The sequence below is a fragment of the Piliocolobus tephrosceles genome, chromosome 9, assembly GCF_002776525.5.
Source record: "Piliocolobus tephrosceles isolate RC106 chromosome 9, ASM277652v3, whole genome shotgun sequence".
Lineage (NCBI taxonomy): Eukaryota > Metazoa > Chordata > Mammalia > Primates > Cercopithecidae > Piliocolobus > Piliocolobus tephrosceles.
In genome coordinates this window covers 22,526,113-22,541,342 of record NC_045442.1, presented here as the reverse complement: position 1 = coordinate 22,541,342, position 15,230 = coordinate 22,526,113, and the positions used below count along the sequence as shown (strand labels likewise).

Below are 15,230 nucleotides of genomic sequence, written 5' to 3'. Positions count from 1 at the left end.
CAAAAAAAAAAAAAAAAAAAAAAAAAAAAAGTGATGTGAAGTGGTGGACATGTTAATTGGCTTGATTGTGATAGTATTTCACGATGTATAAAACATCACATTATACATCTTAAATATGTACAATTTCTGTTTGTCAGTTATACAGTAATAACTCTGGAAAACAAAAACCAAACAAAAAACCTAAATAAAGATAGGAAGGGGAGAAGGAAACAAACGAAACCTGGAAGCAAACATACAAACTCAATCCTACTTGGTTGTATTTCCTCAGTGTTGGGGGTTGCAGGATGGAGGAGAAGGGCATACAAATTTTTAAAACATATTTTAAATGAAATTCACATAAAATAAAATTAGCTGTTAAAGTGTAAAATTCAGTAGCATTTAGTACATTCATCGGGTTGTGCAACCACCACCTATATCCAGTTCCAAAGTATTTTCATCACTCCAAAAGAAAACCCTATACCCATAAAGTAATCACTCCTTATCTCCCTCTTACCCCCGTGCCTGGCAAGCATGAATCCGCTGTCTTTATGGATTTAGCAATTGTAGCTATTTCCTATAAATAGAATCATACAGTATGTGACTCTTGTGTCTTGCTTCTTTCATTTAGTATACTTAAGATCTCTGAACTCTTTATGGAAGATTTTTTGGGTAGTAAGATGAGTGAAGCAACTCTTATTAACATTTTATATGTATTATAAGATTGAGCAAATCAGGATCTATATTAAGGTTGTTAGGAGTCAGGGTCCTCATTGTGAAAGAAGGCTCATATAAATTTGGAATGGGGAAAGGCAAGAAAGAGCCCTGTGGGAATGGACAGGCATTGGGGTAACAATGTGAACTCATGATTTCTAAAATATGTGTGTACATGTATATGTATAGGTGTGTGTTTGTATATATGCATCTATGTCTATGTGTATATACATTCATATATTTCTTAGCTCTATCTGCTGAAAGGACCCAGAAACAGACACCTAAGCAGCAATGAGCACTTCTAGTGTCTGGATGTTGGTTTCTATTACCTCATTAACAGGGAGCAGGGCTCTTTAGAGAAACAGCTGAATCTAGGGACGAAGAATCCCTGAAACTTCTTAAGCCAAAGCAAGAAAGTACTCAGAAAATTGACAAGGGCGTATTACAAGCACACAGGAACCAGCTTGAAGGGGCTCTCAGAGGCCAAATCACAGATTATTTGAACACCAAAATAATTAAGAACAATAATTAGTTATAAATCATTGAAAAAATAGAAAGCCATGAATACATATCAGTGATAGATTAGTAAATACTTAGGGAAGAAATTAGGGTCCTTGTGGAATGCCAAAAATTGACTCAGAGAGAGTCAGAGGATAGAGTGCTGAGATTAGAAAATAATTTTTCAACCATCATTGTAAAAACAAAAATCGTCAACAGATGATAGACCCAGGAAGATATTTTGATCAACAGCAAGATATTTGTATAACTGTAAAGTAAGTCCCTACAGATTGCTTACTAGTTGTAAGGAAAAAATGGTCACTACAAAAAAGAGAAATCCGAGAAACACCTTGACTATGTGATCAAAATTAACCTACCAAGGGAGGCAGATGAACAGTATTTGCTCTGGATGTGATATGCTAAGAAGGATACAATATCACATTCATATTCCTGATGGGAATGTATAACTGGAATTTAATCAGGAGGAAATATCAGATAGACCCAGAATGAGGAATCATATTTAAAAAAACCCACTGTTCTTCAAAAATGTTAATATTTATTATAAAAGACAAAGTCTGAAAATGATCCATTAAAGCCAACTACAAAGACATGACAATAAAATGTGATACGTAATCCTAAAATGGCTTTTGTAGTGGAGAAGAAATTATTATTGGGTCAGTTGGCAAAATTGAAATACAAATGGTAGATTGGTGAAAACAATGTACAGGTGTTTGTACTGTAGTTATGTAAAATAACAGGTATATTATTAGGAAATACACACCAAAGTATTTAGTGGTAAAGTGCTATGATATTTGTAACTTACTCTCAAATAGTTCTGAAAAGCAATACTTGTGTGTGTATGTGTATGTGTGTGTGTGCACATGCATGTGGAGATTTAAAAGGAGTATGGAGAGAGTAGTAAATTATAAAGGAAATGGAGTAAAGTTTTAACAATAAGTAAATCTGGATAAAGGATATATGAGACTTTTATTATTCTGGGAGCTTTTTTGGTAAGTTTGAAATTATTTTAAATAAAAAGTTAAAAAAATTATTCCATGATTGCCTGACATCTCCATAAAGAACTAGTGTAGCTACATAAAAAATAAGTATTTTTCATTGAAATAAAATATTTTGGACTAGAAACCAAAATATTTTAAATTTGGGAAAATAAAAGTATTTTAATTCTTGATAGACATCTCTCTAAGTCACAGCCAGGCAACCCTTACCTCTACCTCCTTTTTAATGTTAGGGTGATGTTTCTTTTACCTAAAGATTTTAAGAATTTCCATTAGCTTAGAAATATTATACTATGATTACTGTATTCTCATGCTTTATTTGGCCTGAGGTAAAATTTTGGCTTTCAACAGGAACAGGCTGAGAAGTTAAAGAGCAACCCTGAGAAGTTAAAAAGCAAACCATTCAGGGTAAATGAACTGACCTGAGTTCTTTGCAGCCTATAGGCAGCAGTTCTGTGTAAGTATCATTGATCAATTTGGCTACACATTGATCAATTTGTTGATATCATCCAATAACTGGCTTTTGGTTTCATTGATCTTTGTCTATAGATTTTGTTTTAATTAATATCTACTTTTTATTATTTCCTTCTGCTTGCTTTGGGCATAATTTACTTATTTTAAAAAATGTATATCATTGGTCTGAGAACTTGCTTCTTTTTAAATATAGTCATATAATGCTACTGATTTTCCTTCAAACACAGCTTTAGTTGCATTCAAATATTTGGTACGTTGTATTTGATTTTTCATTCCATTCAAAATATTTTCTAATTACTTTCGAGACTCCCTTTTTGACATGTGTGTTCTGCAGAAATGTGATGTTTTGTTTCCAAATATTTGGGGGATTTTCCATATAAGTTTCTGTTACTGATTTTTAGTTTGGCTATGTTATGGTCAGATAATATACTATGTATAATTTCAATTATTTTAAATTTAGTAAGATTTGCTTATAAGCCAGAATATGGTCTATATTTTTTATTTTTATTGAGAGATAATTCACGTACCATTAAGTTACCCATTTAAAAGCATACAGGTCATATGTTTTTACTTTATTCACAAGGTTGCACAGCCATTACCTCTACTTAATTCCAGATCATTTTTCACCATCTTTAAAAGAAGCTCTGTACCCATAGCAGTAACTCTATTCTCTCCTCCCAGCCCCAAGCAAGTAATTTTCTAGTTTATCTTTATGAATTTGCATATTTTAGACATTTGATACAAATGAAATCATACATTATGTGGCGTTTTGTGTCTGGCTTTATTCACCCAGGCTGTTTTCAAGTTTTATCCAAAACTTGAAAATGAAGTATCAGTAGTTCATTCCTTCTTATGGCTGAGTAATATTTTATTATATGGGATATACCAAATTTTGTTTATCTATTCATCAAAGAACATTAAGTATATGATTTTTGTATATGTATATTAAGTATAATATTTTTGTATATGATTAATAATGGCTATGAGCATTCATGTACAAATTTTTGTGTGGACATATGTTTTCTTTTCTCTCGGGTATATATTTGAGGCTGGAATTACTAAGTTATAGGGTAACTCTATGTTTAGCATATTTAGGAATTGCAAAACTGTTTTCCAAAGCAGATGACATTTTTATCAATATTTGTCATTATCTAACTTTTAATTTGAGTCATTCTAATGGTTGTGAAGTGGTATCTCATTGTATGTGTATGTGTTTACATATGTTTTAAGAGATGGGGTCTCACTGTGTTGCCCAGGCTGGCCTTGAACTCCTGGGCTCAAGTGATTCTCCTATGTCAGCCTCCCAAGTAACCTCCCAAGAACTATAGGAGCACCTCATCACATTTGGGTTTATTGTGGTTTTAATATGCATTTCCATCTATGGAAAGTTGAAGTTAGCATACGGAAAGTTGTTAAAGGTCTTTTCATGTGCTTATTAGTCACTTGCATGTCTTCTTTGGAGAAATGTCTATGCCAATCCTTTGCCTACATATAATTTAGTAATTGGATCTTTTTTATTATTGAGTTATAAAGGTTCTTTAGATAGTCTAGATACTAGATTCTTATCAGATATATGATTTGCAAATGTTTTCTCATGCTCTGTGTGTTTTTTCACTTTCTTGGTGGTGTCCTTTGAAACACAAAAGTTTTTAATTTTTATGTAGTCTAATATATTTATTTTTTCATCAGCTTCTTGTGTTTTAGGTGTCATATCTAAGAAACTATTTCCTAATCCAAGATACAGAGACTTGTATCTCTGTTTTCTTCTAAGTGTGTTATAGTTTTAGCTCTTGCTTTTAGGTCCTTGTTCTATTTTGCATTATTTTTGCATATGGTGTGAGGTAGGGGTCCAAGTTCATTATTTTGCATGTGAAAATAGTTGTCTGAGCTATAGTTGTCTGAGCTAAAATAGTTGTCTGAGCACTACATTTTGAAAAGACCATTCTTTTTCTCCATTAAATTGTCTTGGCACCCTTGTTGAAAATCAATTGTCCATAGATGTGAAAGTTTATTTATGGATTCTCAATTCTATTCCATTAATCTATATGTCTATTCTTATGCCAGAAACACAGTGTCTTAATTACTGTAGCTTTGTAGCAAATTTGTAAATCAGGAAGTGTGAGTTCTCCAACTTTTTCTTCTTTTTCAATATTATTTTAGCTATTCCTTGTTCACTGCATTTCTATATACATTTTAGGATCACTTATAAATTTCTAATAAAAAGATAGTTGAAATTTTGGTAAGAATTATATTGAATCTGTAGATCAATTTGGTAGGTACTATCATCTTGCAATATTAAGTCTTTCAGTATATGAACACAGGTCCTCTTTCCAGTTTGGTATTTTGATGAATATTCTTTTGTACTTGAAAAGAGTATGTATTTTGCTATTGTTGATGGAGTGTTCTATAAATGTCAATTTGGTTGATAGTTTTTTCAGGACCTTTATATATGATTACCCTGAAAGGAGTGTTGAACTCATCATTGTGAATTGGTGTATTTCTTTTTTTAAATCTATCAATTTTTGCTTAATGTATTTTGAAGATCTTTTTTTTTTTTTTTTTTTTTTTTGAGACGGAGTCTCGCTCAGCCCAGGCTGGAGTGCAGTGGCCGGATCTTGGCTCACTGCAAGCTCCGCCTCCCGGGTTTACACCATTCTCCTGCCTCAGCCTCCCCAGTAGCTGGGACTACAGCCACCTGTCACCTTGCCTGGCTAGTTTTTTTGTATTTTTTAATAGAGACGGGGTTTCACCGGGTTAGCCAGGATGGTCTCGATCTCCTGACCTCGTGATCCACCCGTCTCAGCCTCCCAAAGTGCTGGGATTACAGGCTTGAGCCACTGCGCCTGTCCGTATTTTGAAGATCTTTAATGTGCATATACATTTAGGATTTTTGTCTTCCTTCCTTCCTTCCTTCCTTCCTTCCTTCCTTCCTTCCTTCCTCCCTCCCTCCCTCCCTCCCTCCCCTCCTCCTCCTCCTCTTCCTCCTCCTTCTTCTTCTTCTTCCTCTCTCTCTCCCTCTCTCTCTCTTTCTCTCTTTCTTTCTTTCTCTGAGACAGGAACTCTTTCTGTTGCCCAGGCTACAGTGTGACATATTATTATGTGGCATAATAATACCTCACAGCAGCCTCTACCTTCCAGGTTCAAACAATCTTCCCATCTCGGTCCCCTGAGTAGCTGAGACCACCGGCATGGACCATCATGCCTGGCTAATTTTTAAATTTTTTGTAGAGATGGGAGTTTTCCTATGTTGCCCTTGCTGGTCTCAAACTCCTGAGTTCAAGTGATCCTCCCACTTCTACCTCCCAAGGTGATGAGATTATAGGTGTGAACCACCATGTCTGGCCTGTATTTTCTTAATGTATGTAATCTTTTATTATTATGTAATATCTCTCTTTATCTTGATATTTTTGTTCTGAAGTTGGCTTTGATATTAATATAGCCCCACTGGATTTATTTTGATTAATCTTTGCATCGTATATCTTTTTTTCATCTTTTTACTTTTCTTTTTTTTTTTTAGATGGAGTCTTGCTCTGTTGCCAGGGTGGAGTAGAGTGGCATGATCTCGGCTTATTGCAACCTCCTCTTCCTGGGTTCAGGCGATTCTCTTGTGTCAGCCTCCCAAGTAGCTGGGATTACAGGCATGCACCACCATCCCAGCTAATTTTGGTATATATATTTTTTTAAGTAGAGATGGGTTTCGCCATATTGGGCAGGATGGTCTAGATCTCCTGACCTCGTGATCCACCCACCTCAGCCTCCAAAAGTGCTGGGATTACAGGCATGAGCCACCATGCCTGGCCTCATCCTTTTTACTTTTAATCTATCTATATCATTATATTTAAATTGGGCTGCTTGTAGAGAGCATGTAGTTGAGTCTTGTTTTATTTATCTAATCTGATGATCTCTGTCTTTTTATTAGTGGGTTTAGACCATTTCATTTTAATGTAATTATTTGTATGGTTGAGTTTAGGTTTACATTTTATTATTTGTTTTCTGTGTGTCACTTCTGTTCTTTGTTCTTCTGTTCTCTCTTTCCTGTCTTTTTTGGATTATTCAATTACTGTTGTTTATATTTACTTTTCATTTTCATATTGATTTTTTTGTTATAATCTTTGTATTATTTTTCTATTGGCTGATCTAGGGATTGCAATATATACCTTAGCCTTTCATAGTCTTCTTAGAGTTAATGTTTTACCACTTCAAATAAAATGTAGATTGGTAAACAGTATGGATGTTCCTCAAAAAGTTAAAAATAAAAATATTGTATGCCCAGCAGTCCCACTCTTGTGTAAATATCCAAAAGAAACAAAATCAATATCTTAAAGAGATGTTTGCATCCCCAAGTTTATTGCAGCATTTTTCAGGATGGCCAAGATATAGAAATAATCTAAGTATTTGTCAGTATCTGACTGGAAAAAGAAAATATGATACACACACACACACACACACACACACACACACACACGAGGGGGTCTTCAAAAAGTTCATGAAAAATGCATGTTATAAAAAAAAACTATGTATGGTTTTCAAATTTTTTTGCACCAAAATAAACCTGTACTCATTTGTTATAACGTGTCTGAACAAGATCTAGTTTGAGGTACTAATTTGTTATAACATGTCTGAACAAGATCTAGTTTGAGGTACTAAGTTTCAAAAGGACATCTATTTGAAAAAAGCTTCTATTAGAGCAACATGAATTTTGCTAAAATTGGAGCAAGAACAAACATCAAATTTATGGGGAAGCTTGGGTGGAAGAATGGTTAAATCACTGATGCTTTACAAAAAGTTTAAGGGGACAATGGCCCAAAGAAATCAGCAATTTGCAAATGGATAAGTCACTTTAAGAAGGCATGAGATGGTGTTAAAGATGAAGCCCACAGTGAACAGACCATACTCATCAATTTGCGAGGAAAAAATTCATTTTGTTTGTGCCCTAATTGAAGAGGACCTATGAGTAACAGCAGAAACAATATTTACTACCATAGACATCTCAATTGGTTCAGCTTACATAATTCTGGCTGAAAAATTAAAGTTGAGCAAACTTTCTATTTGATAGGTGTCAAAGACCAGCTGTGCCTAGATCAGCTGTAGAAAGAGCAGAGCTTTCAATAGAAATTGTAAAAAAGTGGGATCAAGATCCTGAAGGATTTTTTTCCCCAAAGAATTGTAACGGGAGATGAAACATGGCCTTACCAGTATGATTCTGAAGACAAAGAACAATCGAAGCAATGGCTACCAAGAAGTGGAAGTGGTCCAATCAAAGTAAAAGTAGGCTGGTTAAGAGCAAAGGTCGTGGCAACAGTTTTTTGGGGGATACTCAAGGCATTTTGCTTGTTAACTTTCTGGAGGGCCAAAGAATGATAACATCTGCTTATTATGAGAGTGTTTTGAGAAAGATAACCAAAGCTTTATCAGAAAAGTGTCTGAGAAAACTTCATCTGAGGGGTCCTTCACCACCACAATAATGGGCCTGCTTTTTTCTCTAATCAAGGTCAAAATTGTTAGAATTTCTATGGGAAATCACTAGGCATCCACCTGACCTTCCTAATTTGGTTCCTTTTGATGTGTTTTTGTTTCCTTTTAAGTCTTTTGTTTTTCTTTTAAATCTTTAAAGGCACCCAGCTTTTTTTAAAGTTAATAATGTAAAACAAAGCAAACAAACAAACAAACGAAAAAAACCCTACATCGATGTGGTTAAATTTCCAGGACCCTTAGTTTTTTAGGGATGGACTAATCAGCTAGTATTATTGCTTACAAAAATGTTTACTTTGATGGAGCTTATGTTGAGAAATAAACCTTATTTTTTAAATTTTTATGTTTTAATTCAATTTTCCATGACGTTTTTGAGGTCCCCTCACGTGTATATGTGTGTGTGTGTGTCCATATAAAATGGGATATTATTCTGCCTCAAAAAAGAAGGAAATCCTGCCATAGGATACACCTTGAGGGCATTATGCTAAGTTAAGTGAGACCCAGAAAGTCAAATACTATATGATCTCACTTATATGTGCAATCTTTTAATCCTTTTTTTTTTCTTCTTTTTTTTAGACAGAGTCTTGCTCTGTCATGTAGGCTAAAGTGCAGTGGCATAATCTTGTCTCACTGCAACCTCAGCCTCCCAGGTTCAAGCAATTCCTGCCTCAGCCTCCCGAGGAGCTGGGACTAAAGGCATGTGCCACCGTGCCCAGCCAATTTTTTGTTTTTTTTTTTTTGTAGAGATGGTGTTTTGCCATGTTGGCAAGGCTGGTCTCGAACTCTTAGCCACAAGAAACCTACCTGCCTCAGCCTCCCAAAGTTCTGGGATTACAGGCATGAGCCATGGTGCCTGGCCTCATATGTACAATTTTAAAAAGTTAAACTTGCCAGGCACGGTGGCTTGTGCTTATAATTCTAGCACTTCAGGAGGCAGAGGCAGGTGGCTTACTTAAGCTCAGCAGTTCCAGATGAGCCTGGGCAACATGGCAAAACCCTGTCTCTACAAAAATTCCAAAAATCTAGGCAAGCATGGTGGTGCATGCCTGTAGTCCTGGCTACCCGAGAGGCTGAGGTGGGAGGACCGCTTGAGCCCAGGAGGTCAAGGCTGCAGTGAGAGCTGTGATTGTGCCACTGCACTCCTGCCTGTGTGACAGAGTGACCCTGTCTAAAACAAAAAAATAAAAATAAAAAAGTTAAACTCATACAAGCAGAGATCAGAATTGTGTTTGCCAGGTTACATCAGCAATATGGCTAACTAGAGATGGCTGGTGCTCATTCTTCTCACAAGAAAGGACCAAAACAATGAAAAAAAGTTAAGATTTGACTGGAGTGCTGAAAGGAGAGTGCCAGAGTGCAGTGGGAAAGTGGAGACGCATCTCCAGGAGAGCAGTGTGGAGGCATGTGGATTCTGCAGCCCATCTCTCTCTAACAGATCATATCTGCCCAGAGTCAGGAGGGACTTCACATTTTGGGGAAAAGGTAAGCAGAAGATCCAATTCCCACCAGTCCCCATTGCCAAATACCTATAGTCCTTACTGCAGAAGGATCCCACAGTCCTTCGAAGTCCTGAATCCAGTTTGGAGAGCTACCAGGAATTTACACAGCTGTATTACCCAAATAGGGTGCCCTCCACATCCCTCATCCACCACCTGTGAGCCAAGCTCCTGTAGCATAGCACAATCTTGAGACCAGAGCCACTTCTGGAGTGCACCCTGCTCTGAAGGCCAGTAGTGACTACATCTCTCCATCTTCATTCCACCAAACCCACACATGGATGAATACCAGTGTGCCTGGAGCCTAGGACCTGGTAGGCTATAACTCTGGTCATGAACAACCCCTATTACTGCACTTCCAGCTGGAGCAATAGTCTGACAGCCCTGCCCAAGACAAACCCACTCTTGAGCGAGTCAAACCACTGCATGCCCATCCGCAAGTGGGAGAGACCCCTGAGCCTCTGAACAGAGGCTATGTTCATGGGGCTGTGGAACAGCTACATGTTCATGCTCAAGACCTGAGAAACAGCCATGAAGTACTCCCTTTGGCAGACACTCCACAGGCATGGCTGAGTAGCATTGTACCCATATGCCAGACTTGAGAAGCAGCCCTGGAGGGCTGCTCCTGGAGGGCATACCCCTGAACTGGCTGAACAGCCTCGCACTCATGCTCCAGACTGAGAAATAATCCTGTAGGCCACCCCTGGTGGGCATGCCCTAGTGCCATTTAAGCAACCCTGTACCTGCATACTAGGCCTGAGACATAGCCCCAAGGGTCACCCCCTGCAGAAACACCCGCAAGGCATTTCCCTCACCTGTTTCCTTCTCTATACTTCTGGAAAACCCATAATATGAATATTTGTTTGCTTAATGATGTCCCATAAATCATGCAGACTTTCTTCATTCTTTTTAATTATTTTTCTCTTTTTATCTGTCTGTGTTATTTCAAGAGACTTGTCTTCAAGTTCAGAGATTCTTTCTTGTGCTTGGTCTAGTGTTGCTGAAGCTCTCAATTTTATAAAAAAATTTCATTCATTGAATTCTTCAGCTCTAGGATTTCTGTTTGGTTCTTTTTACACACACAGACACACACATGTGTATGTATATATATTATATATACACATACATACATGTATATATATAATTTCTCATTTTAATCATGAATTTTCTGATTTCAGTTAACTATCTGTTTTCTCTTATATCTCACTGAGTTTCCTTAAGTATTAATAATTGAAATTCTTTCTTTGGCATTTCACATATTTCCTTATGATTGGGGTCTGTTACTGGAGAATTATTGTTTTCCTTTAGAGGTATCATGTTTCCTTGCTTTTATATGTGTGATGTGTCTGTTCCTACATTGATTTCTATGCATCTGATAGAAGAGTCACTTCTTCCGATTTTATGGAGTAGATTTTGAAGGGAAATACTTATTCTTATGAATGGGTCATAGAGTGTTGGTTTGGTTGGGATGTGTTGGCCTTACTTCTAGGTGGATGCAATAGTGTAGTGTCCATGTAGTTTCTTCATCTGTAATACACACTACTGATATTTATGAATGTCTCAGTGGCCTAGGCTGAGAATTTGTGGGGGTAGTGCCAGAGTAGGTTGTTGGGTTGTTTCTCACATTGGGAGAATGTGTATGTGTGTGTGTGCACATGGGCACTGGCCAACCTGGGATTTGGCTTGCTGAGATTGGGGCTGATACTCTGGCCAGGAGCACAGGCACATGGTTGTTCAGTCAGCCTGGGGCATGCCTGCCAGGAGTGGCCCATGGAGCTATTTCTCAGGCCCAGGATGCAGGCACACTGCTGCTCAGCTTGTGGGGTGTGTCTGCTGGGGCAGCCCATGAGGGCTGTTTCTTAGGCTCAGGATATGGTGATATGGCTTCTCAGCTGGCTTTCTCAGGCTCAGGATATGGTGACATGGCTTCTCAGCTGGCTCAGAGGATCACTTGAACCCAGAGGTAGAAGTTGCAGTGAGCAGAGATCACACTCCTGCAATCCAGCCTGGTGACAGAGTGAGACTCCATCCTCCCAAAATAATAAATGAATAAATAAAACTACAGGTCAATGATGAACATGGATGCAGAGATCCTCAACAAAATACTAGCAAACCAATCCAACAACGCATAAAAAAGTTAATACATTATGATGAAGTGATCATGATATATCATGATTAATCATCTCTGCATTCCTGGGAAGTATCCAGGAGTACACAGATTTTCCAACATGTACAGATCAATAAACGTTACATATTGCATCAGTAGAATGAAGGACAAAAACTATATATGATCATCTCAATAGATGCAGAAAAAGCATTTGATAAAATTCAACATCTTTTCATGATTAAAAACTCTCAATAAATTTGATATAGAAAAAAGTACCTCAACATAATAAAGGGCGAATATGACAAACTCTATACTGAACAGGAAAGGCTGAAAGCTTCTCCTCTAACAACTGGAACAAGACAAGAACACCCATTCTCACTACTCTTATTCAACATAGTACTGAAAATCCTAGTCAGAGAAAATTAGGCAAGAGATGGAAATAAAGGGCATCCAAATTGGAAAGGAGAAAGCAAAATAGTTCCTGTTTGCAGACAACATAATCTTACATGTAGAAAAAACCTAAAGAATCTACAGAAAAAAGCTCTTAGAACCAATAAACAAATTGAGTTAAGTTGCAGATACAAAATCAATATACAAAAATCAGTAGTGTTTCTGTACATAAACAATGAACTAGCTGAAAAAGAAATCAAGAATGCAATCACATTTACAATGACTACCAAATAAATTTAATCGAGGGGAAAGATCTTCAAAAGGAAAGCTACAAAGCACAGGTGAAAGAAATAGAAGATACAAACAAATGAAAGGACACCCCATGCCCATAGGTCAGAAGAATTAATATTGTTAAAATGAACAGACTACATTCAATACAATGTATTGTATTGAATAGTCAATACAATTTCTATAAAAATACCAATGACATTCTTCACAGAAGTGGGAAAAAATTCCTAAAATTTGTATGGAACCACAAAAGACCTGGAATAGCCAAAGCATTCCTGAAGAAAAAAGAAAAGTTGGAGGCATCACACTTCAAAATATACTACAAACCTGTAGTAACCAAAATAGCATTGAACTGGCATAAGAACAGAAAAAGACCATGCATGAAACAGAGAACCCAGAAATTAATTCATATACCTACAGTCAACTGATTTTTGACATTGGAGAAAGGACAGTCTCTTCAATAAATGGTGTTGGGAAAACTAAACATCCATATCTCCCAGCTATTACACTATGTAAAAATCAACTCAAAATGGATCAAAGACTGAAATGTAAGAGCTGGAACTATAAAAGTACTGGGAGAAAACAGGGGAAATGCTTCAGGACATTGGTGTTGGAAAATATGTTATGAACAAGACTTCAAAAGCACAGGCAACAAAACAAAAAATCAACAAATGGGGATTATATTGAACTAAAAAGCTTCTGCATAGCAAAGGAAAACAATCAACAGAGTGAAAAAGCAGCCTATGGAATGAGAGAAAATATTAGTAAACTATTCTTCTGACTTGGAATTAATACCCAGAATATACAAGGAACTCAAACATCTCAATAGCCAAAAAATAAATAAATAAATAAAATAAACAATCTTACCATTTATTTGATGAAAAAATGGGCAAGTAATCTCAACAGTCATTTCTAAAATGAAGGCATATATATGGCCAACAGAGAAATATTAAAAAATGCTCAACATCACTAATCATCAGGGAAATGCAAATGAAAATCACAATGAATTATCATCTTACCCCTGTTAGGATGGCTGTTATCAAAAAGACAAAAAATAACACATGCTGGTGAGAATGCAGAGAAAGGGACACTCTTGATGGAAATGTAAACTCATCTAGCCATTACGGAAAACAGTATGAAAGTTCCTCGAAAAACTGCAAATAGAACTACCATATGATTCAGCAATCCCACTACTGGGCATTTATCCAAAGGAAAGGAAATCAGTATATTGAAGAGTTGTCTGCACCCCCATGTTTATTCACAATAGCCAAGATATAGAATCAACCTAGATGTCTAACAACAGATGAATGGAGAAAGAAAATGTGGTATATATACACAATGAAATACTATTCAGCTACAAAAAAGAATGAAATCCTGTCATTTGCAGCAACAGGCATGGAGCTGAGGGACATTATGTTAAGTGAAATAAGCCAGGAAAAGAAAGTGAACACAGCGTGTTTTCATTCATAGGTGGTGGCTAAAAAAAGTTGATCTTAGCTGGGTGCGGTGGCTCATGCCTGTAATCCCAGCACTTTGGGAGGCCCAGGTGGGCAGATCACCAGGTCAGGAATTTGAGACCAGCCTGGCCAACATGGTGAAACCCTATCTCTAATAAAGATACAAAAATTAGCCAAGTGTGGTGGCACACGCCTGTAGTCCCAGCTACTTGGGAGGCTGATGCGGGAGAATTGCTTGAACCTGGGAGGCAGAGGTTGCAGTAAGCCAAGACCACACCATTGCACTCCAGCTTGGGTGACAGAGACTCCATGTCACACACACACACAAAAGGTGATCTCATAGAAGTAAAATGTAGAGCAGAAGATACTAGAGTTTGGGAAAGATAGGGGAAATAAAGAGGTAGAGAGAGATTTGTTAAAGGATACAAAATTACAACTAGATAGGAGGAATAACTTCTAGTGTTCTATATTCTATACCACTGTAGGATGACTGTAGTTAACAACAGTACATAGTTTCAAATAGCTGGAAGGAGGATATTGAATGTCCCCAACACAAAGAAATGATAAATGTTTGAGATGATGAATATGCTGATTACCCTGATCTGATCTGTATACATCATATGTATGGAAACATCATTATGTACCCCATATATGGGTACAATTATTATGTGTCAATTTTAAAAAAGTATAAATAAAGAACTGTAGGCCGGGCACGGTGGCTCAAGCCTGAAGGCAGAGATCGGGGGGATGCATCTCTGCTGATACCTTGATCTTAGACTTCTAGCCTCCAGAATGATGAGACAAAAATTTTCTATTGCTTAAGTCACCCGGTGTGTGGTACTTTGTTACGGCAACCTTAGCCAACCTTAGCCAAATATTTCCCGTTTCTGTTGTTACTCCCTCATTCCTGAGGTCTCAAGCTTCCCTCATATTTTGCCCTTCAGACTGAGCAACTTCCTTTAGTGTTTCTATTGATTTATCTTCAGGTTCACGGAATTTTTCCTCTGTCTTCTTTGTTTTTGCTACTGAGCCTGTAATGGGTTGCATAGTGTTCCCCGCAAACTCACATAGAACCAGAGCCTTAGAATATGACCTTATTTGGAAATAGGATCTTTGCAGATGTAATTAGTTAAGGATCTCAAGATGAAATCGTCCTGGATTTAGAGTGGGTTCTATATCCAGTGACTTTTTGTCTTTATAAGGAAAGAAGAGGGAGATTTGGATAGGAAAAGCATAGAAGGAAGAAGGCCATGTGAAGATGGAGACAGAGATTGGACTGATGCTGCCACAAGCCAAGGAATGCAAGAAGCCACAAGGAGCTGGAAGAGGGAAGGAAGAATGC

General features: G+C 37.2%; 1 pseudogene; it reads left to right on the top strand.

Moving 5' to 3' along the window:
• Window positions 1-15,230, top strand: part of LOC111538896 — an 82,911-nt pseudogene that overhangs the window by 31,261 nt on the left and 36,420 nt on the right.